At 35.9% G+C, this 13,500-nt stretch overlaps 1 pseudogene; it reads right to left on the bottom strand.

Moving 5' to 3' along the window:
• LOC109453496 (Y-box-binding protein 1-like) overlaps window positions 1-12,566 on the bottom strand; it is a 43,308-nt pseudogene extending 30,742 nt beyond the window's left edge.
• Between the last annotated feature and the right edge of the window lie 934 nt (window positions 12,567-13,500).

Below are 13,500 nucleotides of genomic sequence, written 5' to 3'. Positions count from 1 at the left end.
GTCAAATAAAAGCATTATGGTGTGTCCTCATCCACCTTATTCACTGGATCTGTTACCATGCGACTTCTGGCTCTTTCCCAAAGTCAAAATAACCATGAAAGGTAAATGTTTTGAATCGATTCAGGACATCGATGCAGCCATAGCAGCACAACTAAAGACACTCGTATATAAGTTTTAAAAGCTGATTAGTTCAATGAGGTTTATAATGAAAATCAGCATTTTCTTCCTCACCTCTTCCCTACCTCTTCTCACTCCAGTTCAATTCTTAGCCCTTTTAAAAGGTCTTTCATATTTTTGTAGACTGACGATTAGATTTATTTTCTGATATTGCTGCAAATGGACTTGGTAGATTTCTCTTTTCCATTTGTTTGGCTAGTTGCCTTTGTATGATATGTAGAAGAGAAAAATTATTAAGAAAGTTCATGAAACTTTTTTCTTTAATATTTTTTTTATTATGAAACATAACACCTGGGAAAGTGCTAAAATAAAAATTTACAGGCCAGTCTATTATCACAAAGTGACCACGTAAGCAGCATCAGAAATAGAAAGTTGCACCTCAGAAACCCTCTTTCTTATGCCTCCCAATTATTACCCCCATCTGTATTGGGAGGTGCAGCCATTTATTAATATTAATTAATAAGTAGTGATCTTTATTAATAATTTTCTTGCATTTAAAAAACAGTTCTACTCTCTGATCAAGCATTCCCCAAAATTATTGATTAGTTTTATATGATTTTGAACTCATATAAATAAATTGTATGTAATGTTCTCTTCTGTGACTGAATTCTTTCATTTAATATTATACTTGTAAGATTCATGCATTTTTGTAAAGCTGTATTCATTAATTTTCATGACTATACCACAATTTCTTTTTTCTTTTTTTTAACTTTTTATTTATTTATTAATTTCAGGTGCACAAAACAATGTAATAGTTAGACATTTATCATTTATATCCCTCACACAGTGACAATCCCCCTTCCCCCATCCACTATTGCCTCTGACATCGCACACAGCCATTACATTTCCACTGTCTCTATTCCTAATGCTGTATATATTAGCATTTACTTCTTGTAAATACACACACACACACACAAAATTGTAGTCGACATACATTATTGTTCAGCTTTAGCTTCAGGTGTACAGTGCAGTGATCAGGCATCTACATCATCCCTGAGGTGGTCTCTCTGATAAGGCAAGTGTCCATCAGATACCCTACAAAATCTTTACAACATTATTGATTACATTCCCCAAATTTATTTTCGTATCCCCGTACCACAATTTCTTTATCCATTTTGTTGAAGGACAGTTGGGTGGTTTACAATCACATCAATAATAATGTTACATACATTGTCACACATTTCTTAGTGCATATGTCCATACGTTTTTGTATGTGATAGATTTATTGCTTTAACAGCCCCAATTCTTCACCCCTACCTATGGGTATAAATACACCCATCCCATATAAATTTGTACTGTCCTCTCACTCTGAATCATGTGACTTGCTTTCACTAAAGGGATTCTAGCAATAACTGTACATATAGAGATTTAATAAGCACTTGTGTTTTTGAGTTTCCTTGCTCTTGCTTCTGTGCCATCACTATGAGAATAATGCAAGTATAGCTTAAAATAAGATGACAAACTTGTGGCTCATGGTCCAATTGCCCCATCAGAGAGATTGCCAAACACATGGGTGAATCCTGCTGAGACTCAAAGGTGAGCCCAACTGCCCTCGGTTACAATACTAGCCCCCGGTTACAATACTTATAAGTTAAATAAATGTTCATTGTAGATCACGGAGGTTTTGTGGTTGTTATCAAGCATTTTTATAGCAACAGATAATACAGAGTGGAATTGCCAAACTCACCCTGCTATCAACAGTGTATGAGAATTCCAGTTGCTTCATAGCCTTATCAACATTTGGTAGATAATCATTTTAATTTTAGTTATTCTAGTGAGTGATAGTGATAGCTCATTTTGGTTTTAATTTTCATTTCCGTAATGGCTAATGAGATTGAGCACCTTTTCATGTTCGTAAGTCATTTAAATATACTCTTTTATGAAGTGACTCTTCAATTTTTCTATTGGATTGTCTTTTTCTAATTTCTTTTCAGGAATTTTTAATGTATTCTGTATGGATATGATGTAAATATAGGGGGTGGTTATATGTATTGCAAATATTTTCTTCCAGTCCATGACTATCCCTTTAAAAATCTTAATTTTTCACAATGTTTCTGTCAGGTTTTTCTATCACTAATATACTCTAAAAAGAATTAAAAAGTGTTCTTATTTTTCAATTCTCTGAAAGAATACATTCAGACTGGTTTTATTTCTTCCTTATGTATATGTAGAATTTACTGGTGAGGAAATCTATGTTTAGAATTATTATTATTATTTTTTTTTGTAGAAAAAAATTTGAATTTCAGATCCAGTTAAAAAATAAATATAGGACTATTCAGATTTTCTATTTCTTCTTGTATCAGTTTCAGTCAGGTGTTTTTAGTATAAGAAATTTTCAATTTCTTCTAAATTTTAAAATTTATTGGTATAACTTGTTCGCAGTCTCCTCTTATTGTCATTTTATTATATGCAGGATCTGTAAAAGTGTCTCCTTTTTCATTTCTGACATTGTTAATTTGTGTCTTCTTTCATTTATCTTGTGTCATAAATGACATATTGACGCTCTGGTTTAAGTATCATGGAGTGTGAATCTCCAACTGCTGTTCTCTACAGCCCTTCTCTGCAGCAGCAACAGAGGCGCCTTCAAAAAAACCTCTAGGATTTTGCAGTGACCAAAACTCATTTTAAAAATAAGATAACGGAGACTCAAGATTACCCAAGAACTCATATCTTCTTGTTAAATGCTTTTTATCACTATGAATAACCTAGGCCTAAATTTTAGGGGAGACTGAGGAAAAATGTGTAAAGTATATGGATATACTCTGGCTACCAGGTGACCATACTTTACTGCTTTCCGATCAAAGGTCCTTTATAAAAAGACATCAAACATTGTAGATCCACAAACAAGATATTTGTTCAGACAATTATCACAATAACTGGGAAATAAACAGAAGATACTTGATATGCAGGCCCAGTTTAACACTTTTAAAAACATAATCCAAATTCTTTAATTACTTCATTATTTATTGACTGTTCAAACTGTTCTCCATATGCTCCAAAGACTTCTGTCCAAGGAAGAGCTAGCTATTCCAAGTTCTACTTTGTCCCTACCTGCTATGCAATTGCATGATGTTGTTCTCATTATAATGGTAGCAAGAAAGGGACCCATTTCTGAGGTACATTAGAGTGTGAATATTCAGTTTAATCTGAGTTGTATCTTCTGCTTTATTTCTAAATATGTTTTATTTTTATCTCACACTATTCTTATGGCCACTTTTCCCTAAAATAATAATAATAGTAATAAAATTATATATTATATATTATATATAATAATATAATTATATATTATATAATAATTATATATAATAATTATATTATTATTATTATTTTAAATTTATTGGGGTGACAATGATTAGTAAAATTACATAGATTTCAAGTGTACAATTCTGTAATATATCATCTAAATTATGATAAATTCATTTTATTTCTATTAATTAACCTTGATATCTTTTTTCATACAATCAATACAATACAACACAGCATGGCACATTAAACTGCAATACAGTAAAATACAATACAAATGTTTTTTGATAAATACTGCCCACTCCACAAATTGGTGAAGGTAAAATTTTGAAAAAAGAAGGTTAAGGAATAATAGTAAGAAGAATACAGGTATGTAGGTTAACCTTGAAAACGTGAATGCTTGTCTTTCTCTAAGACTGGAGGAAAGCTTCATTTGTCATTTAAAAAAAATTATTAGTTTCAGGTGTCCAAAACAGCATAGAGTGTAGACATTTATATACCTCACAAAGTAATAACCCAAACAAGTCTACTACCCATCTGACACTGTACATAGCTATTACAATACCATTGACTATATTCCCTATACTGTACTTTACATTCCATGACTATATATATATTTTAATTATAGTTAACACTCAATATTATTTTATATTAGTTTCAGGTGTACAGCATAGTGGTTAGACATTTATATAATTTATAAAGTGATGCTCTCGATTAAGTCTAGTACCCATCTGACACCATAGATATCTTTTATATTATTATTAACTATATTTCCCATACTGTACTTCACATCCACGTGACTGTTTTGTAGCTACCAATTTGTACTATCGAATCCCTTTACCTTTCTCACCCATCCCTCTAATCGCCCTCCCTTCTAGCATACTCATAGATACTTCATAGGTACTCATACCTGTATCTGTGAGTCTATTTCTGTTTTGCTTGTTCATTTATTCTATTCTTTGCTTCCACATATAAATGAGATTATATGGTATTTGTTTTTCTCAATATAAATTATTTCACTTAGCATAATACCGTCTAGGTCCATCTATATTGTTGCAAATGGTAAGATTTCTTTCTTTTTTATGGCAGCGTAATACTTGAGTGTATGAGGTGTGATCGAATAATACGGTGAATGTTTAAATAAAAAAATATTACAGTGAAAGACACACTGCCATTAATCCCCTCAAAATACTCCCCCTTACTTTAAATTCACTTATCCCATCATTCTTGCCAGTTTCTGAAGCAGTTCTGGAAGTCCACTTTTGTGAGTGTCTTTAGTTGTGCTATTGTGGCTGCCTTGATGTCCTGAATCAATTCAAAACGTTTACCTTTTATGGTCATTTTGACTTTGGGGAAGTCATGTCATATTTCATCCAGATGACTCCATGGAAGGCCCTTTGGGATATATTGTTACTGTTATGCTTTCAGCACAGACTTATTCTGTAATTAATTTAATAAGGCATCTTTGAAGACATCTAAACCTACTGTAAAAGGATCTACATTTTAGGGCGCTGATGAGGACCACACCACAAAACAAAGCACTCCACATGAATGTTGCATGACAAATGGTAAATAGTGATGCTAAAAGCAATGAGGAAGTTCTTCAGGAAAGTAATGAAGGTCTAAAGCAAGAGAGAAAAATACTCTTTTCAATTGGAACGTGTTAGCCGTGTCATTTCTAATCAGTAAAGAAGTTTCCGTCTACCTGAAAGAAAAGTCATTGATATCTTCTTTGTACATATTTTTTCCCTCTTTCCGATTAGTGTAACAGCTACCATTTTTTTTATACCCTCTTTCTGTTTTTTCCTGAAATACGACGCAATTTTTCAGACTCTATTGAAAGGGATTTCTTTCACTCAATTTGTCCAACAGTACATTGGAATCAAGAGCTTTCTAAATAGTTGCAAGAATGTGATTCATTATAAAAGGATTTCTTCTATGTGGGCACTTTAAACCAGAAAAAAAGAATAAAGCCTTTTTGATTGAATTGAAGTGCACTGACTTTTTCAGGTATCTGTTTGGAACTCTCAGGGGAAGACACTGAAAAGGGTGAGAATTGTAAAACCAGAAAGGTTATACTGTTGCATGAAGGGAGCATGGAAGGCTATAACATGGCTCACATTCTCAAAATTTGCAGCAATAATCTCATGGCCAAAGACAAACTCATCTTCTTCCTCTCAAAATGTGCTCTTATTTCCATCATCTCATCTCCCTCAATGACATAACTTTTCTCCCCATCATTCAGGTGCAAAGTCTCTAATGCTTATCTAGATTCCACCTCTGAAATGTCTCTTCCATCACTTCTCCGTTATTTCCATTACTACTGCTTAGAATTTCAAGGTCGCATAACCTCATCTCTGAACTATAGCTCCTCACTCTATGTCTGTCTGTGTTAATTTCTTCCAACTGGTATGTGTTTGGCCTCTCCTCACACCAATACATCTTCCACATTGCCTCCATATAATTTTTCTTACTGCTGTTGTGCTCTGCTCGAAAACCCCGAGTGTCTCTCTATTGCCAACACAATAAAGTAAAAATCTTTTAGTAAGTACTTGAAGGCCATTGTAATCTGACTTCAACCTAACAGTATGTTCAAATTTCATTTCAATTTTTCAAACAAACAGTTCATTTTCCTGTACTAGACTATTATCAATGCTTTAACATCCCCACCCCACCCCCAACAAAGAAAGTCTCTTCTTTCCATTGAAATTGTGTCTGCTAAAATCATACACACCTCAGAAGGTTCAGCTCAGATGATACCTTCTCTGTGAAGCATTCTCTAATTCCTCCAGTTGAGCTTAGTCTTCCTCTTCACGGTTCTCTCAAAACTCTTTGATGTTACATTACAGCAGTGCTTCTCAGACTTTACTGTGCATCAGGTCTCCTGGGGAGCTTGTTAAAATGCAGGTTCAGATTCAGTAGTTTTGGAATGGAGCTGAGATTCTGTATGTCTAATAAGCTCTCAGGGGATGCCCACGCTGATGTTGGATCTTGGAACTACTTCAAGGAGCAGGGTTGCAGTTTGTATTGAGGTACGGAATTTGTCACCACTCTGCCTTGTGTTGGAGTCACTGGAAACATAACTTCCTTCGCAGAAAGACTGCACTCTTTCAGAGTAGGCTCTTGGTTATCCCTATATCTCACATACTTCCTAGTCTGGTATTTTGCTGGCAATTTTGGTGAAAGATTCAGTTAATAAAACAAATGAAATGCAGCTCCAAATTAAAATCAAGATTGTGGCTTACCTGAGAATTTATTTCCCAATATCCTTAATGGCAGAGAACTCTCCAATAGTGCAGAAAGCATATGCCCTCCTGGGTAGACATGCCATTCACCACCTCATTTGTTGCCCTTTCATTCAAGAAGACACACAAAGGAGTGCCTTTATTTTACAGTGTCATAGTTTGATCCCCTTAGGGATATCATGTGCTGGCCAGATGCCCTGGTGATTAAAGGACAGATATCGTTGATAATTGAAGGAATCTCTGCTATTTCTTCAATCGTCACCACATAACCGTTTAATATATCAGCTTTTAGCATCCCATCTTTTCCTATTATCTTTAATTTGCCATCTCTAATAACTAGAATTGAACTTTTCTTAGTAAACCCACCTAAGTTTGTGAAATCAGTGAGTTTAATTTTTACTAATTTTTCAAGTTAATTTGGCTTTTTTTTTTTCTATAAGTTTGAGAATAACTTCATCTTTTGGTCAAAAAGGGCAATGGCCTTGGAATATCTATCTCCTTTGCTACCCCTTTTGTAGGCTTTAGCTTTTATGACTATATCCCAAATGGCTGAGCTTACTGGAATTCTGCTGGCCGGATGTCTGGGTGTGGTTGGCAGCCTCTACGATGGCTCCCAATGATCCCCACCTCCTGGCTATTCATGTCTTCTGTAATCCCCTCCCTTTGAGTATGGCTAGAACTAGTGACTTTTTTCTAATGAATAGAATATGACAAAATTAATAGGATGCCAATTCTGAGATTAGGTTATAAAAGATTGTGACTTCCATCTTACTTGCATACTTCCTCTGACTTTTCTTACTTGCACACTTTGGTGAAGCAAATTGCTATGTTGGAAAAGGTTCATGGCAAGGAACTGAGGGTGGTCTCTTACCATAGCCGGTGAAGAACTGAAGCCTTGAGTTCAACAAACAACCATGAGGAACTGAATCCTACCAACAACCAGAGAAGTGAATAGAAGTGGCTCTTTACCCAGTGAAGCTATGAGATGCAGGCAGCCCTGTTTGTTACCTTGACTAGAATCTTGTCAGACACCCTGAATCAGAGAACTCGATTAAGATGAATCTGGATTCCTGACCCACAGAAACTGTAAGATAATAAACGTTTGTGGTTTTAAACCATTAACTTTTGAAGTAATTTGGTATGCAGCCATAATGAGCTAACATAGTGAGTCTCATTCTTTATGAATTTATAACAGATTTCTTTATCAACATAATTTTCACTATGCTTTTTTCATTAATATTTATATTTTTACCTAGGAACCTTTAATAATAATTAACTATAATTTAAAAACCTGTTATGCTAAACATAATTGGTTGAAAGGTAAAAGCAACATATATAGATTAAATATCCAGAAAGATTCTGCTTCCTAGTCTCTATTAAATTTAAAGATACAGAAAAAGAAAAAAAAAGGAGGATGGGTCCCTGGGGTTTCTGAATAAATATATGTAGTACACACATGGGCCAATGATATGAGAAGAGGGATGGGTGCTTAAAGAAGACTGAAAACGGAGATGAGTGATATTTTTCATAAGACAGATTCATAGCAAGGTTGATATTTGAAACTGATACATGAACTATTGAGTCTTGTCTCCCTACTTAGGGTTATATTTTTTTGTTAAATAAACTGTTGGCTTTTTGGAACATTATGATGGTCTTCAGTATAGCTGAGACCAAATTTCTTTGAAATTTTTATTGAAGTGCAAACGACTGCTAGTATAGTCAAGACTTCTAAACAATATTATTCAGCTGAAGTCTTTTCATATCAGATTCTAATTCAGTCAAAGTACATTGGACTGCTAGCTATGACCCAAGGAGATCTTACTCAAGTAAATATGAAATAAGAATAGAAATCACTGCCAAATCTGAATTGAATATACAGTGTATATCAGGAATCCTAATATATGATCATATTTGGCATTGTAGGACAATTTAAGAAAGTGATGTGGAAGCAGTTAAACAATAATTATCTTTATGCTTAAGCCTATCAGTCTCAAAACTGCTTAAATGGTATTGACCTTCCCTTCGATATGGAGAAAGAGGCAACTAGAGATATCCTCAAGGTCATAAACTACAGAGTCATCCAGTTGTTAATAAAAACTGAAAATCTGTGTTTATAGGATTGATATCTTAGGGTCTAAGAGGCTACTTTCTCAAATTGCTATAATAAGTCACATATAAGGCCTCAGTGTCTCCTTTTATTTGTTGACCAGTCATGGGATTTGTTATTTGGTTTGGACTCACTTCGAATATTTCTTGAACACCTTGATTTAAGTATCATAGATCTCACATCTTACTGCAGTACATCTCGTTTTCCATTTTATTTGGTTGAGCGATGCCATTGTCAGATTCTAACAAATGTGGGCCACACCCAGCAGTGATGTGTACTTCTAATTAGGGATTTTTTTTGTTTGTTTGTTTTTTTTTTACATCTGTGGCAATAGGGACCAAGCCTAGGAGTAAAAACCAGAATAATGAGTGTGTGGAGGATAGTACAGCAAAAGAGAAGAGGTTAGGTCACCAGTCACAAGATAAGGTCTAACTCTTCAAAGAAATGCAAGCGCTATAATGAAATTAATAGACCTACCCCTCCTCTCTTGCCTTTACAGGCTTTAGGGATGTCCTAAGAACCCAGTGTTTGCATGGGTAAGTGACCTAAAAGGACTGGTTGCACATTCTAATGAATCAGTGCTGCACGGCCTAAACATAGAATCAATTTGTTTTTATTTTGAAAGTATGGAAATAAGAGTGCATTATAATAATAGAATGCTAAGTGTACCACTCTATCTTTGCAATCTATTTTCACAACGATGACCTCACCACAACTTGTAGATAAAGTACTGTGCCAACTTTATTCTCAGTCTCATGAAGGACAAAAGTAACTGAAATCATGTGAATATAATCACAATCAACCAAGACAAGTTGATACTCAGGGCTCCTCACATTGTACTCCAGGGAACTTTCTATTGGATGTTCTCCAATAGCTGCAACAGCTTTCTGTGCGTTAAAATAGGAACTGAGAGATGGAGGTTCAACCCTGTAAAGAATGCTTCTTGTAATAGGACAAAACCCAAATATACTTAAAGAATGTAATACTGAGTGTCGAGCGCACTGGCTTTGTCCTGGCTTTGCTGCCAGTAGCCTGGGTGGTCTCAAGCTGGTCACTCAAACTGGGTCTATAAAATGATTTGGATGACCTTAAAAGTTGTTTCCAGTTCTAAGGACCCTTAAATATCTGAAGACGTTTCAAAGATTGTCTGCATCCTAAACAACATTAGTATTCTGGAAAGTGTGGTGGACAAATCATAAACATTTATCTCAGGGAAGAATTGAAGGATGTTACTTTCCGAGGGCACAGAAAGCCAGGGTGCAGGTCCTGGAAGACACAGCACACATTTGAAATGTCAACAGATACTTGATAGCAAACCTGCTAACATCTGTGACATTCTTGTTGCTGCTGGCATTGCAGCCGCAGGGATTTTTCTGTCCATTAGAGAGAAAGGACCAGTATAATCGTGAAAGGATGCTCCCTGTCAATGCTTCTTTCCAAGAAACAGAACTAAACAAACACCCATTGAAAGCAAATTAGCTTCTGGAATTAATTATAAAATGTAAATGGTATTTACCAATTCCTGGTCACATATACACAATTAAGTGGGACATACAGGAGGTAAGTTTAAAGGCTCTCCTTGGCTACAGAAAGTTGCAGGAAGAACAAATTTCCTTTTCAAGTTTGGGCATACACAGTGTGGTAGAAAAATGCCTCATTGCTCTTCACAGTGAAATGTCATTTCTAAGTTACTGATCATACTCTCTCCTTGTGTCTCAGGGTACTTATTCTCACTAACCTTAGACGTCTCTCCACTATTGAGTGAGCTCTTGGCCAGCAGGAAGGGCTCAATCAGGAAGATATTTAACTGGTCCCTGCTGGTGGAAGCTGGGAAAATGTAAGGAGTACATATTAAACAATTGGGAAAAAAAAAGGGACCATTGCTGTAGGAAATAATACTAAAAAGCTACAAGATGGAAGTGCTGAGATAATATATTTTATGAAATTGGGACCAATTTTGTCCTCTTTTAAAATTTGTTACTCTGGGATAAAATGTTGAAATAATGAGCCAAATAACCCAAAGCAGATTTCCTTCACGGTCTCTACCTGAACTGTGTGCTGTGCTGGTAGATTAAAGGTTGGTAGTTTCCCTTGCTTTGGTGTAATTGGGCAAGTGTCTACGAACCAGCTGAGCCATAAAGGTGTGCTAGGGATGTCATTTTTACCTGTCTGCACAAGGATTGGTTCACTTGGGTCTTACCTGCCCATAGCATCCAGGAGCCTCTTATGAAGAATTCACACTAAGGGAAGAAAAGTTGATGCACATAAATTTGGCTCAAGGACAGTGGACCAAGACAGAGGGGAAGGTGATCTGATCCGCTGTATGGAGACCATACCCAACAGCTAGTTCAACTTGAGCCCTTGGAAAGGAAGCTTTTATAAAAGTGACAGTTAAAATTAAGTAATAATAATAAAAAACCCCACCTATTTTGTTAATTAAATTCTCTGATATATATTTTTTTTATCGACTACTTTTTAAGAACAATTTGCAGTTCACAGCAGAACTGAGAGAAAGGTACAGAGATTTTTCCATATACCCCTTCCCCCCTCCACATGCACAGCTCCCCCCATTATCAACGTTCCCCACCAGAGGGGTACAACTGATGAACCTACACTGACACATCATTATCACCCAGAGTCCATAGTTTACATTAGGGTTCACTCTTAGTGTTGTACACTCTATGGGTTTGGACAAAATTTTAACGACATGTATCGATCATTATGGTATGGAGTTGTTTCACTTTCTTAAACTCTGATATTTTTAAGGTGCCAGGTCTTATTGCTTCAGATCCTATGTATAGTGGCAAAAAGATAAAAACCGTTTAATTGACCCACACTGAGGCACACATAGTAACAGGACTAGACTGATACAAATGGAATAGCGCAGAAGTAGAATTCGATGTACAATTGGTGCCACTGTACAAGCTTCATGGGCCAGGTCTCACTGGCTTCAACAAGAGCCCTTTAGGAATCCAGACAGGAAAGGAGGAAAGTGGTAGCCATCACATGGAGTTGGGACTGCTCATATACCAGGAAAGACAATGTGTAGGGACTCCTAGAGGAATTCGAGGACTGGCGTCACAGAAATGCTGTCTGGGTTGCACTCAACACAACCAGATTTTTACCCTAAATTGCTGTCATTATATAAGCAAAGATCAGTTAACTCTTATGCAAGTGTATGAACTGTTTCCTCCGTGATGTCATAATCCTGTTGCTTTTTTCAGCAAAGTAATAAAACAGATTTAATAAAACCAATAAAAATGACTCCCTCTGCAAAAGGTTGGTAATCCTCCGGTTGCACCATAAGGCCCTGCAGTTCTGGGTTCGTGAGGAAGGGGATTAACTGGTGTTATGTTAGATGCAAAGGGGATTCCCCAGTGTTCTGTGACAGTGACAGAAGCATGTTAAGAACTACAAATAAAAATAGCAGCATAATTAAAATATAATGTGAGAGATAAGTTCAAACCTCAGCCTGTTTTATTGTTTAACCTGAGGCGTCTTGACAAGAAGTGTCAAGAATGTTGCTTTTTGAAGAAATCTCATTTTAATTTTAAATTAAAATTAAAATTAAATTGAAATCTCATTTAATTTTAAATTAAATGCAGACAATTATTGTGGAATTAGCACTTTGAAGTAATAAGAGGTATACTACTTTGATTTGCCTCTTCCCTCAAGGTTTAAAAATAATCTGGCAGATGTACATATGTTACTGCACCAGGTCTCTTACCTGTGCCAGGGGCTTGTAGGGATCCTGGGGCAATTGAAAGGGACACAGAGTCTTCTGCGTGTATCATAGATCCCCATTCTGTGGGATCTGGTCAGGACCCTGGTTTAAGCCCAACTTGTTAATTTCACACAATTTTATTAGCCCCAATATCAGAATATATTCTTTTATGGCTTCTCAGTTTTATCTGCCTCCTATCATCAGTGCCACACACATAACAGAGCAAAGGGAGGAAATCCTGGTGCTTACCTGTTTTTTTTATTTAAGTTTTTATTTTTATCCTTTTTATTTTTTAATTTTTTTTAAATTTATTGGGGTGACAATTGTTAGTAAAATTACATAGATTTCAGGTGTACAATTCTGTATTACATCATCTATAAATCCCATTGTGTGTTCACCACCCAGAGTCAGTGCTCCTTCCATCACCGTATATTTGATCCCCCTTACCCTCATCTCCCACCCCCACTCACCTTACCCTCTGGTAACCACTAAACTATTGTCTGTGTCTATGAGTTTCTGTTTCTCATTTGTTTGTCTTGTTCTTTTGTTGTTTTTGGTTTATATACCACATATCAGTGAAATCACATGGTTCTCTGCTTTTTCTGTCTGACTTATTTTGTTCAGCATTACACTCAAGATCCATCCATGTTGTCATAAATGTTCCTATATCATCTTTTCTTACCGCTGAATAGTATTCCATTGTGTATATATACCATAACTTCTTTATCCATTCATCTATCGGGGGACATTTTGGTTGTTTCCATGTCTTGGCCACTGTAAACAAAGCTGCAATGAACATTGGAGCACACGTGTCTTTATGTATAAATGTTTTCAGATTTTTTGGGTAGATACCCAGGAGAGGGATTGCTGGGTCATATGGTAATTCTATTCGTAATTTTTTGAGGAACCTCCACACTGCCTTCCATAATGGCTGCACCAATCTGCATTCCCACCAACAGTGTATGAGGCTTCCTTTTTTTCCACAGCCTCTCCAACACTTGTTA

Source organism: Rhinolophus sinicus, chromosome 2 (assembly GCF_057876585.1).
Source record: "Rhinolophus sinicus isolate RSI-liver-muscle chromosome 2, RSI-T2T, whole genome shotgun sequence".
In the NCBI taxonomy this organism is placed as follows: Eukaryota; Metazoa; Chordata; class Mammalia; order Chiroptera; family Rhinolophidae; genus Rhinolophus; species Rhinolophus sinicus.
The sequence above is the reverse complement of the archived record's forward strand: the minus strand, read 5'-3'. Positions and strand labels throughout refer to the sequence as shown.